Consider the following 14,241-nt stretch of genomic DNA (forward strand, 5'->3'; position numbering starts at 1 on the left):
ATTTTGGGCAATTTCACGTTCTCCGCGTAACGCGAAATTACCCAAATTCCGCAAATTCCTTGAGCGGAACGGCTTAGCTTCAAGGAAGAGTTTTAGTTTTCTCAAATAGCTCAGGTGGAACCTGGCAGATTTGGCCAATTAGTTGATGTGGTCATGCATCTTCAGGTTGCCCTCCAGGGTTATGCTGAGAGATTTAGCAGATTCCACTAAGAAAGGTGTGCTGTTAAGTGCTGTGATCAAGTCAGTCCATTCCAGGTTATCAGTAGAGTTTTTAGGGGGGGAGATGAGAAGAAACTCTGGGGCATATTATCAAGAAAGGCGATAAAGTTATTGCCGTTTTTAGTGGCAGAAAACTGCCGCTAAAACGGCGATAATGGGCTTGATAATATGCTCTATGGAATTCCAATTGAAGCGCATGTTAAATGTCCTTCACATTTAGCATGGGCTTCAATTGGAATTCCATAGAGCATATTATCAAGCCCATTATCGCCGTTTTAGCGGCAGTTTTCTGCCGCTAAAACTGTGATAATTTTAACGCTTGTCTTGATAATATGCCCCTCTGTTTTTTGTTTGATAGCTGAAACTTAGAGTCTGGTTCCTGTTGACTCATTGTTTCCCCTGTGAGGCAAAACGTGAGGCCCTGTTTCAGGTAACACAGGAAATATGAATGCTGATGTAATGGTAACTGGTTGATTTTAGGATAACTGTTGACCTGCAGATGATTTCTGTTGAGGTTATTTGTGTGCAAAATGATCCATTGTAGATATCCTTTCAATCTGAAATGGATTCAGCCATGTTGAACGACAAGGTACACCCTTAATTCAGAGGCATGGACTGGTGGTAACTTTATGGAGTTGCATGTCTCAGAGATCATGTGCAATGTGCTTTTTGAATATACTTGTTTTTTAACCATTAAGCAGATGATGTCTCCTGGCAATCACAGACTGTCCTTAAAATGACCTGTCCTTTATCTGGGTTTTGTAAATACAAAGAAAAATGTGTTTGAATTAATATTTCAATCAAAATTAACTGGATAGGAAAATATTATTTAATCCTTCCACAGAAATTATTTCTCACATTTATTTGTTTTGAATAAACGTCACGAACTCCAATGGTAGTTCTCCATATTTATTTTGAAACACGCGACCTGGCGTTGTAAATATACCTGTATCGCGTCAAGAATCGTAAGGTATAGTGGACTTTGGGGCAAACATTTCTTTGCCGCAAATATATACGTAGTTATTCACTATGGAGTGGTTTGAGGACTTTGGCCCGTTTTTTTACTTTGTTATTTAGAACTTTATTGGAAGCCAAGCAAGTGATATCCCTGAGCGGAACACTAAACATACTCCCTTGTGGCCTACATAGCACTTATATGGGAGACATAATCTCTCCTGGGCTATGTACTACTTAGAATTACAACAGTGACACTTGACATTTTGATTCTCATTACTTTTATTATTTCATTTCTTTGAATACTTTATCAAATTTCATTTTTAATTTCTTGTTTTCTTAGGTTTTTTTCTTATAAAAGTTTGTTCATCATAAAAGGCAAAATCATTTCCATAATTACATCAAATATACATGATACAAATTCACATCTGTACATTTTCATGAAAAGAAAAAGAATAAGAATACCACTGGACTGACTCATATCAATACATCCATATCACAACCATTCAAACACATTCAAACTCACACAAACTTCATACGAGCAGCATCTGAACAAGGTGGAGGTTATGTATGACAAAAAACCTCCGCAACCAGATTGGATCTTATGTTCAAAGCACTAGGCTGAGCATGAGATCGACGTGCATTTCGGCGGTATGTGAAGAGTAGTTAGACCACCTTCATCAGGACCTTTCCAGATACCCATATTTTTTGCAGCAACCAGGGGACCTAAAATAACATGGAAAAAATCACTGTTGTGTGCCCATAATTTATCTAATCAATTATTGATTGGACCAAACAGAAAGAATATGTTCTCTAAAAAACAAAAAGAACCAAACCACCAGTTTTCCTGCTCCCACTACTCACAAATGGGGGCATGATAAACATAAATACCAACATTTACTAAAAAATTATATAACAGAATTAATAATCAAAAAGGACCACCACTATCAAAATTGACAAGATATGACAAACCTCTACATTCAAGTGCCACACAACTCACATCACAGAATACAAGAGTGTAACAGAACCTACCACCTCAATTAGTCCTTTTTTGTGATCTTGCATGGCTTAAAGGACTACGAGGGAGTATGTTTAGTGTTCCGCTCAGGGATCTCACTTGCTTGGCTTCCAATAAAGTTCTATGTTTAGTGTTCTTTGATTTTTCTCCCCTCTTCTCCCTGGCCTGAAAATATAATCTTTAGAGGGGGTCCCCTATTATGCAAGTAACATCCCTGAGCGGAAACGCGGGGATCTTTAACATCGTGTTAGATATCGCAAACATTGCGTTATATATATCTACATAAGGTCATTACCTATATAGAATCAATATTAGGTTGAATGCGAATGGCCTAGAACCATTTATGAGTTCTATGCCATGAATACCCATACCAAGAGGGTAGTTTGGCATGCTTTGGCACGCATGTTTTTATAATTACTAACTCTTCTCTCTATTTTAAAGAATACACAGTTTATTTATTCAATATGCTTTGCACAACTTTCTTCTAATGGATCTACACAACAGGTGTTTCTTTCTCCTCTTGAGTGTATGTAGAGAGTTACTGACTACATCTCCAAGTTTGTAAATTTTATGTAAATACCGGGGTAATATGTGTCGTTTTTTGGTAAAATCTTTTGGAACTATGTTTGTAAGCTGAAACATGTAGGATTTAAAGATGTACAGATAATGTATATAAAATAGAGTACTCTTTGTATATTGTAGGTACCCAGCTTATTACCCCAGTCCTGATGAGGCCTAAGATATGTCAGGCCGAAGCACGTCGACCTTGAGGGAAGAAGCCCTATAAAATATGAATTAAATGATATAATAAGTGTGAGAGTACAAAACAAATTGAGAGAAGGGCTAAAAAAGCTGTAGTACATTGTTGTACTCCTTTATAAAAACACGGGCGATCTCTTGACAGAATGCCGTTGTTTACATATGAATAGCATCTGTATTATTGATTAGGGTAACTTTAAGGATTTTTTTGACTATCGATTGAATAAATAACTTGTGGCTACATATTTTATTAGCTATTTGAAAGTATGTACCATCTTTCAATTGTTCTCAAGTATATATATAAAAAATAAATATGGAGAACTACAGTTTGAGTTGGTGACGTTTATTCAAAACAAATAAATGTGAGAAATAATTTCTGTAGAAGGATTAATTAATATTTTCCTATCCAGTTAATGTTGATTGAAGTATTGATTCCGAAGCATTTTTCTTTGTATTTACAAGTTTATATATGCCCAGCTGTGGTCGTAGTATTAGGGCTAACCCCTTGTTTGTTATACTGTCCTTTATCTGGGTCACCATACTTCTTTTTTTTAAAATATTTTTTATTAGATTTAAAATTTTACCGGGCACAGCAATATACAGAAATATACATACAAAGAAAACAGTGAGTCAACCGGGAAACGTGAATAGATAAAATATACATAAATTATAATAAACATCTTAAAAAAGATAATAACCATCAAAGAAGTTACTATAATTTTTCTTTCCAAGTTGATATGTGTTCCCATACGCGTAACCCCAACGTTTTCCCCTTTTTACCCTTCCTTGCATATACCCCCTTCTCCAAATTATATACAGACAACAATCTAGCCAACCCCTGTTGGAACGTTGGTGGGGCCTTATCTGACCATGCTGCTGCAATACATATACGAAGAACCGACATAGCCATAAAGATAAAATAGGCTGAGCTGGCTTGCCTATCCTCACTATTCACCCCTAACAATATTATAGATGGAGTAAGAGAAATACTAATTCCCAGAGATCTCTCTAAAAAGGATTCTATAGCCCTATGCAGCACCATTAATTGAGGGCAAAGAGCAAAAATGTGGACTATTTTGGCATCTGAGCTATCGCAGCGGGGACAGTTAGTACACGTTGTACCTCCCCACTGTGCAATCCTTGCAGGCATATAGTACAAAGGATAGATTGTTTTGTAATGTTGAGCCTGCAACGCCGCAGAGCATAGTATAGTTCTTCCTAACTCCAGTGACAATTGGAAACAGTCTTGACCTACCCAAGCTTCTCTGCCCACTTATTTTCGTATTTTGCTCAGTCATCCTCTCTCATTGCAATCAGCTCAGCATAGAACCTGTGAATAGTGCAATCAGCACTACCCTCAATAACATCCAAAATCTTATTTTTCTGAAACCCAGCAGGCCCACCTTTTTTTATTGCTAAAAAGCTCGTAACCTGCAGTTATTGAAAAAAATTCCTTGCGTCAATACTAAAAGCCCCCTGTATATCTGAAAACAGACGAATCCCATTCAAATCCAACAAGTCCTCCCCGATGACCCCAATCAATAAAAACAGAATCTGCAAATATTTCCCCTGGAAGGGTACTTTTACCACATAGTCTAGTATAAGCATTAAACCTAACCAGTCCAGTTTTCCTCTTAAAAGACGTCCAGATCTTATAAGCGGCCAGCAATGTCTTAAATTTAGTTCTTTTAAAGTAACTAGGATCAGTGTACTTTAAAAAACAATTCTCGGTCTCCCCGCCAAGCAATAACACATAGATGTCTGTAGAGCCTGAGTTGACCATGAGGTCTGGCGGCTCCCCTTCTAGTAACCCGGTCATGTACTGAAGGGCTGCTGCCCAATAATACATTTTAAAATCAGGGACAGCCCAGCACCCTCAATCCCTAGGGAGTGACATATAGCGCAGAGCCCTTCTAGTTTTTCCCTGTGCCCATATAAACCTATTAATCATCTGATCTAACAACGTAAACCATTTTGCCTCAAATATAAGTGCAATTGCTCTGAAGAGGTAAAGGAACTTAGGTAATAAAATCATTTTAACTATATTGCAACGCCCTACTATAGATAATTGAAGATTATGCATCCTATCCAAGTCTTTTTTAGCTTTAGCCACTACAGGCTCAATATTCCTCTCCACAATTCTATCAAGATCCGCTGAGATATTGATCCGAAGATGCACACCAGAGTACACCATCCGGATATCATTACACACCGCCCCCTTTTCTTAATTATCTGTGTCTTAGGTCAATTTAGGGCGTATCCTGACACTCGACCAAAAGACAGAGCTTCTAACTCAACCTCGAATATAGCTTCAGCAGGTCACGGTGTTACAACGACAACGTCATCAGTGTATGCCAATATTTTACACGTTGGGCTATTATAGGAGGTATCCTCTTATATTCTTCCAGCTTGCGCAGCAGTGGATTGATGTATAGCGCAAAGAGCAGCGACGAACATGGGCAGCCCTGCCTCGTGCCCCGTTTAATTTGCAGGGACGCCGTATAGCCCCCATTTACACAAATTCGTGCTGTGGGAGCTACATATAAAGCCTGCATAGCCTTAATGAATCCTTCTCCGATGCCAGATCATGCCAGAGTTGACCAAAGATAGTTCCAGGAGACCAGGTCAAATGCCTTTTCAGCGTCCAATAAAATAGCTGCCATAGGGTCTCCTGGGACTTCCATTGCATCGAAAAGAGTAATAACCCTCCTGACATGTTGTGTAGTACTTCTTCCCGGGATAAACCCGTGCTGAGTAAGGCTAATAAGTCTGGTTATAACCTTGCGGAGCCTGAGTGCCAACACCTTGGAGAAGATCTTGGCATCAGAGTTCATCAAAGTTATTGGTCTATAGGACCCCGGTTCCCTAGATGGCTTCCCTTTTTTCAAAATAACAACTATATCTGTGCCACCCCAAGACTTCGGAACAGAAGTTCCTATCTATGCCTGCTTTACTGTCTCTATTAAATCTGGAGCGATCGCACGCTGAAAAGTTTTGTAAAATTCAAGAGGGATCGGATCGGGCCCCGCCGCTTTAGCCGGAGGGAGACTATTCAGTGCCACCATAATCTCTTCAAGAGTCAGGGACGCGTCGAGTTCCTCCCTGTCTTCCTCAGGTAGGGATGGAACTGAGGCCTCCCTGAGATACTCCTGGATTTCCAAGGGGTCCTTTAATTGACCTTCCTTATATAACGTAGTATAAAACTGCCTAAATACCTCATGGATCCCTTCTGGACCTGTAAATATCCTTCCATTACCATCCAAAATCTCTTTAACCTCTCCTAAAGCCACTCTCTGCCTCGTCCACACCGCTTAACTATGCCCAATACGTTCACTTAATATGTGGCATTGCTCCCTTTTTGCCAAAAAGTAGAGGCTATTTTGCCAGCTATACTCCCCTCGACTTCTGCTTTTGCCCGTGCAATTTAGAGAAGAACCTGATCCAGAGGTGCCCTTGATATAATTGCCTGAGTCAATTCCTCTTCAGCATCTGCTACTGCCTTAGCCAATTTTTGGGATCTTGATTGCTCCTGTCTCTGCCTATGTAAGCTAAAAACTCAGTGTCTCACCGGGAATACCAGCCTTAAATGCATCCCAGGCCACCCCTGAAGAGGTACTGCCCTATTGACGTCCCAATACCCCTTTATCCATTCCTCCATATGATGGACATAAACTTTGTCATTTAATAGCCCTCGTTCAAAAGTCCATGTGCGTTCCTGTCTTATCGTTATTTTAGTTTCTAAAGCTAAGATTATCGGGCTACGGTCGGATATAGTCTGAGGCAGTTTCTCCATTTGGGTTCTTGACAGTAAACAATTAGAGATAAAAAAGTAATCCAACCTAACACATATCTTATGTGGGGTAGAGTAATAAGTACTACCAGGGTCATTGGGTTTCAGCTTTGCCCAGGCATCTACCAGGGAGTTGTTCTGGGCCAGACTAATAATTGCTCTACACGTTTTTTGTTTCCTCCCCCGATATCGAGCTCCAGAATCTAAACCCAATCCTTCTTCCCCATTTATGTTAAAATCACCGCAGAGGATGATGAGTACAGACCATGTAGCTAACTCTAAATCTAAAAATTCAAATATATCTGGGTCATCCTCAGTTGATCCATAGATTGAACCCAGCGTAACACACTCACCCCCAATCATACACTCTGTTAAAACCCATATCCCCCATTGGTCTTCCAACTTTTTGCGGACTACAACATAATTTCTCCTTGAAAGTATTTCCACCCCTCTGTGCCCTGTTTACAATGAGCTATAAGATGAAACCCCAACTGCTCCAACAGGTACCCCTTTCCTCCTTCAATGTGCGTCTCTTGTAGACATACCAGATCTACCCGCATTGCACTCAGAATTGTCGAGACACGCTGCCTTTTAAGTCGATCATTTAATCCACATACATTCAATGAAACTATTCGAATAATCATTAAAACACATCAAATTGCTGTCCCAACCGAATAACCAACCAGTTCCTGTTTGAATTCCACTCTGTACTTCCTAGTTTCCCTGAATCTATATTTTGAAACAAATGATTTGACTTCCTCCACCTCTCCCATTCGCTACGACTTCCCAAACCCCAACTTATGCTGTGCCCCACACCCCCAACCCCCCAAATAGGTCAGTCATGAACTATGTGTGACAGCTTGAGTCCACAACAAACCGCAACCCCCCTCCACCTCCACATATCCAACTCAGTACATATGCGGATTTTTTTTTAACTCAAATAGTGCGATACACCCTTCCAAAAAAATACCTCAAACCTCAATTACATCATAAGCTTGATACTCATCACCCCTTCTGCTCCCTCAGCTCTGTTAGGTATGCTTGAGCTTTAATTTCGGAAAAAAACATCCTAACTTGCCCATTCACTAAAACTTTAAGGCGTGCTGGATACAGCAGATAGGCCTCAAAGCCCAGACCCTAAAATGAAGGGATCAGCTGCCTTAATCACCATCTCCTTTCCATGGTAGCGTGTCAGAAATCTGATCGGGCGAAGAATGTAGTACCGTCAAACGACCGTCTGGCCTCAGGTCTTGCTTTATCCATAACCTCCTGTCTGAGGAGATAGTTGCCAACATAGACAAGAATGGCCATGGGTCTGTCAGGTTGGGATGCTCCATAGACTTTCTTTTGGGTCAAGGGGAACCAATGTGCCTGCTGCACCTCTTTCTCCCACTCCCATGCAGCCAATTCAGGAAAGGCCCCCTTAAAAAGTGCGACAACAAAAGCCCGTACATCCTGCCCTTCAACCCCCTCCGCCACCCCCAGCAGCCTAATATTATTATGCCTTTGGCGGTTCTCAACATCCTCCAGCTTCCACTGCACATCCTCCGCCACCTTCTTTTGTGATTCTTTGCATGCTTGCAGCTTATTCACATCATCCTCAAGTCTCCCAGTCCTTTCCTCCACATGTGTTACTCTATCTGCTATGTCCTCATACAGCTTATTCATCTTCCTGAGGGAACCTTGGATTTTTTTTGTTGCCTGCTTTGCCCTGCGGCTCTCCACCCTGGCTTCTCCCTGCATTTGTCTCAAGGTGGCATATAGTAAGTCCACTGGGGTAGTCTGTGGCGGGCTGTTTGGGTAAGTCTGCTGTTGTTGTTGTTGCTGTTGCTGCATATTTATTGTACCCTCTTCCGGATACACCTGCGAGGTGGCCGAGAAATCCCATATAATCCTATATAAGGTTTTTGGCAGCCTCAATGTGGGATGGGCTCGCCGCCAGCTTGGATTTAGAACAAGATCTGGACTTATTTTTTGTGGTGTTTAAGCCTGAGGGGAGGAGCAGGCGCCCTCTGCACTGAAGAGTTTTCTACTGATTCAACCGAGTCAGAGTCTGTCTGTGAAAAACTACCCTCGCTTGAGAGTGATGAGCCTGTATCTTCGTTAAGAGAAAAAAAACAATCCACATCTGGCGAGCCAGGAATTGCACCAACCTGCACTGAGCCCTGTGCTGATTCGAGTAGCTGCAAGTGCCTTGAAGCTAGTCACTAGGTATACTCGGGGAGGATCGATTTTATGTAATTTTTCTGCAGTAGATTTTCAGAGTAACCTCGCAGAACTAGTCAGCACAGCCCTCCTGCCATCTCTGCCTATGTCATCCAAAGCGATAGGTGACGCGAGTTGTACCTCCATCTGCAATGCTGCCTCCACCCCCGTCTCAGCGTTCTGATCCTCTCGCTGTTCCTCACGCTCATCACGCTCATCCATGAGCTCGTTGCTCAGTGTGTTCAGGCTTTCCGCTATCTCGGGCTGTAATTGTTCCGAACCAGCGTGAGCGTCAGCCCTCCCGACCTTGCTTGCCGAAAGAACTCCCGGCGTCTCAGCCGCTACAACGGCGAAAGATTCAAGCAAGGTAGGCTGCTACATTTTACTGCCGCCCTCCAGACGGGCTTTAGCCCCTTTCTGAGCGAGTCCAACTGCGGCTTTTTCACTGCCCTTAGAAGTATTAGAAGCAATGTTGCTGCCCGCAGCATCGCTAGACACGTCCGCGGTCTTAGCGGCCAGCCTTCGTGCCTGTCCCGCACTTCGCAAGGAGGTAGCCGGTACCGATGGTGCCATTTCTTTTTGGGCATCCCTGGGTTCAGCAGAATCCTTCTGCTCCTTCAGGGATTTCAGTCCTCATGGGGCCATTCTGCCCCAGCACGTCCGCCAGCTAGGTACCAATTGCAAGGGTAGCCAGTATTGCCGTACTTTAAACCAGCACTTTGTCCAAGTAACGATGTTCAGCATCCTACATCTCCGCACAATTCATGGAGAAAGGGAAGAGAAACGTTGTGGCTGCTTGTTACGGCTGGTCAGCAGCCATCTTGCCCCCTCAGTTTGGCCTCGGATTATCAGACTTCTTAATGTCATGTTAATTGCTGTTGTGATTGAGTCCACCCACCTTCCTTCTGGTCATCCTTAACTTTTTCCTTCAACATCCTCTGACTCGATTTGATGAAGGATACATTTGTTTGTTTTCCTGGCTGTTCACCGTATTCCTCGAAGTCTCCTCCAATACCACAGTTCAGTAGCATTTTTGCTCTTGGTGTCCTGTTTCGTCATAGTCCAACTATCACAGCCATAGAATGTCACAGGAATATCAATCGCCTGTACAGTTCTGACCTTGGTTTTTATAGGTCCACCAGTTCACTTGAAAATCTTTTGAGCCTGCCCAATCCTAATCGTGGAGCATGTTTTGCCTGCCGGAAGGCTGGACTGCTGTAACATTTATTTTTGATGTATGATCCCAGAAGACAGTAGTTGGCCACCTTTTTCAGGTCTTCAGCATCACCTTTAAAGTTGTTTGATATGCCTCCTCCTAGGTGTTTTTTTTAGAAAAAGAAATGCCGGCCATGCAATTCATTTAATATGGCTACTTAGTTGAAGCAACAAACCAAACCTTTGTTTTGATTTGTGTGGTCTAATTTGTTTATATCATTCACTTTTTTATAAATTTCATTAGCTTAAAGCATCAATTGCATGAGAAAAACACTACATTTACACAATACAACATATTTCTTACCACATTAGACAGAAAAACATTCTTTCATTCAATGCACATATAAAAATTCACTAATACGAGAAACATTAATCTTTAGGTGATGTTTTCACAAATAATTTTTGAAAATAAAGCTATTCACAGAAAGGAAAAGGAAACAAATTGACTGCATCAAATACAGATTCCTCAATAATCTGGTTAATACACCGATCAATTAGTTCCTTCCTGCTTTTGCCGACGCGTTTCAAACTTGCTTTTTCATTATACAAGTTCTCATCAGGGCTTTCTCGTTTTAATCGTCTGTAAATTATGTACAAAGAAAAATGAGTGAGATATTTTATTCCTCATTTGCATCCCCTATTTAAATTGCCCTCTGCTGCTGAGTCAAAAATAATATATACCTTTTTTTGGGTTGACAGCTCTGATTGAACAGTACGGTTAATATGAATGAACTGGAGGACACTTAATGCTCCTTTTAAGTGGACTCCGCCAGGCCTAAACTCATTTGGTCAGTAATAATAATAATAATAATAATAATAATAATAATAATAATAAAGCCCTTTTTAGAGCGCCTGGTTACACTCAAGACAGTGTGTCCCCGCGCTAAAATTGCTGCTGCACCCAGAGAGACAGACGTCCAGAAGCGAGTGGCCTAAGTCAAAGGAACAAGAAAGCTTTATTTACGTGGGAAGAGATGGGTTTTAAGTCTCAGTCTGAATCTAGTTTCAGAGGGTTCCATGCGTAGATCCAGCGGAAGTTTATTCCAGTGTTTGCTTGCTAAAATACTGAAGGAGCGACCTCCCATCCTGGCCTTGCGAATGCGGGGAAGTTTGAACAACATCGCTCCGGCAGATCTTAAGTTCCGGGTAGGGCGATGGATGGTAAGAAGTTTTCGCAAGTAACCTGGGCCTTTTCTCTGGGCAATGCGGTGTGCAAAGCATAGCGCTTTAAACTGAATGCGTTCCTCAATAGGGAGCCAGTGTAGTTTAAATAGTGCCGTCTTTCCCGATGCTCTACGTGGAAGGTTGAGCACCAGGCGAGCGGCAGCATTTTGAATGCACTGCAGTTGGTGTATGCCTTTTTTGCTTAAGCCTAAGAGCAGGGCATTGCCGTAATCCAGATGCGGTGTAACTAGAGCGTGAATAAGTGTCTTCCTGGCGCTGATGTGGAGAAAGTCAAGAATTTTGCGAAGAGTTTTGAGTATACCAAAACATCTTCCCGTGACTTTGCTGACCTGTTGTTAAAAAGAAAGCTCAGCATCAAGCATGATTCCAAGATTTCTGACGGATTCCGCCGGGGAGGGAATCGCGCCCAATTCAGTGGGCCACCATGCATGTGACCGGGCAGAGGGGGATGCGCCAATAACCAGCAATTCTGTTTTGTCGCCGTTCAGGCGCAGGCAGTTGTTGTTCATCCACCTTGCCACAGATAGCATGCAGTTGGAAAAGTTGGTGGCGTCTTCCATCTGATTGTGCGTGAGTTTAATCATCAATTAGGTATCGTCAGCATATGTGACAATATCCACTCCGAAAGGTTGGGGCCAGGGGTTCAATGTAAAGATTGAACAACGTAGGGCTCAAACTGGAGCCCCGTGGAACCCCATGTCTCAGCTTCCGGGGGGAGGATTTGAAAGGAGGGCAATGCATCTGAAAACTCCTGTTTTCTAGAAAAGATCTTATCCATTCATAAGCAGATCCCTCCACTCCCATGTCTGAGAGGCGAGACAGCAGCGTTGTGTGCAGCACGGTGTCAAAAGCTGCACTAAGATCTAGTAAAACCAACTTTGCTGTCTGCCCCTCATCCACTAACTGTCTGAGACATTCTGTGGAGAAGAGAACAGCTGACTCCGTCAAGTGACCTGCTCTGAACCCTGACTGTGTGGGATGGAGGATGGATTCCTCCTCAAGGTATTTCATGAGTTGGCTGTTAACCACCTTCTCCACAACTTTCACGCAGAAAGGAAGAAGGGAAATGGGGTGGAGTTTGTGTAGCTGGGAGATATGTACGTTGGGTTTTTTCCTTCACTGCATAATAGCTGCAGCTGACAGTGATCATGCACCAGCTGATATCTGAATGTTTTGCATATCTCTCCCTTTTCACCTAAGCTTACACATCATGCTGGTTGCCAGTTTTTGGCTCCTTATCCGACGTTTTCCTTACCAACAGTGATCGATTGACTGAATGTGATCGGGTGATTTATTTCTTACTGTTGTAGTTTATTTGTCAATATGTCAAAATCTATGAAAAACGCTTTTTTTTCAAAACAAAGTTGCTTGCTACAACTGCTACCCCATTAATAGTTCTTAGAGTAGTTCCTGCCATTGCAGCCCCGAGTTCCTCTGACAAAATCTATAACAGACCATGTCAAAATAAGCTATTTGTGACTTAAGTAAAAAGCATTTTCGACAGAAGCTCAGACACCCATAAGTAGTGCCTTCGAACACACAACACCTTGGTGCATAATGTGGGAGACTGGGACACGCCTAATGTTTGGTCTGGTTTGTCCCTTTATTGACTAGATAGCAAACTGTTTCTCGGCATAGGCTATTGGAGGTTTTCCTTTAGCTAAACCTGCTTGCGCATAAGTCTTTTTGTACCTCAAGCTAGGAAACTAATAGTTTAGACCATCCAGGCACTGAACACTATTTTTCAGAACATCTAATTTATTGTTGAATATAGATGTTTGTTAAATATATTGCTAATCTGCTTTTATAAAACTTGGTTTATTTCTGTATGAGGTACTGGAGTTTATTGGGTTTCTTTCTTCTCTTCAGTAGCAGTAATTTTCACCTTGATGATGTGTGAAAAAGTATTCTAATACCAACATAGGCCTGGGCCTGCTGCCAGGAAAGGTGAAAGAAGCTTTAATTACCAATTATCTTGGATTGCAGTAGAAGGCAGAGGACAGAAACAGAAGAGGATCCGGGCAAAGTACTAGCTGGGCCATTACAGAGTTGTATCTCTTTAGTAAACAGTGCTATTGTGTCAGTCAGCCTTTGAAGCTGCTCTGCTCCCACTTAGCGTTTGTGTATTTCCAGCAGGGGTAACCCTCCAGTTTTAATTTGAGGGCTGTTTGTTAATTTTCATATGACATCCCCTACATGGGCGGGTTTTAAGAGCTTTGTACAATTTCCCAAAGGGTCTGCTATTTTAGTAGAATGCTGCATTGGGATCGATTTGCAGTAAAACAAGAGAAAGTACTATAAAAGATGGGCAGTTAAGTGTGGGACCCATGTAGGATTGGATGACAAGTTGTGGCCAATTACTTTCTAATATGCATTAAAAAATGACGACTCAACACCACCTCCTCTGAAAGCTACTGAAAATGGGAGTGACCAATAGAAGAAAAGGAGGACATCTACTTGCTGAAGGTTGGCCCGCTTAGAGAAGGACTACGGGGAACATGTAATCATTGTAACCTTACTATGGAAATACTCAAGGGTCAGTCTGGCTGGCATTGTTCGACCTCAAAGACCGAAAATGACTGACAAGAGAGTCTCCTCTTTTCAAGAACCAGTTGAAATGGACTGGACTTTGCAGGAGGCCTTGTTGAAGTGAAAGATTGAAATGGTCTCTGCAGAACTGAGGTCTGGACTCTAACAGCCTGATTCATGTACAGGCCGTTTTGCGTGGCCCTAATAGCGAATCATAGCGACTCGCTATTGAGGACACGCAAAACGGCATTCATGTAGGAATTGCTAATTAAATAGCGATTCCTACATGTTCTTTATTTGCGAGTAGCAATTTGCTACTCGCAAAAACTCCCCATTCATTCCTATGGGCCAAGAGGCCCATAGGAAT

Source organism: Lissotriton helveticus, chromosome 9 (assembly GCF_964261635.1).
Source record: "Lissotriton helveticus chromosome 9, aLisHel1.1, whole genome shotgun sequence".
NCBI classification, from domain to species: Eukaryota; Metazoa; Chordata; class Amphibia; order Caudata; family Salamandridae; genus Lissotriton; species Lissotriton helveticus.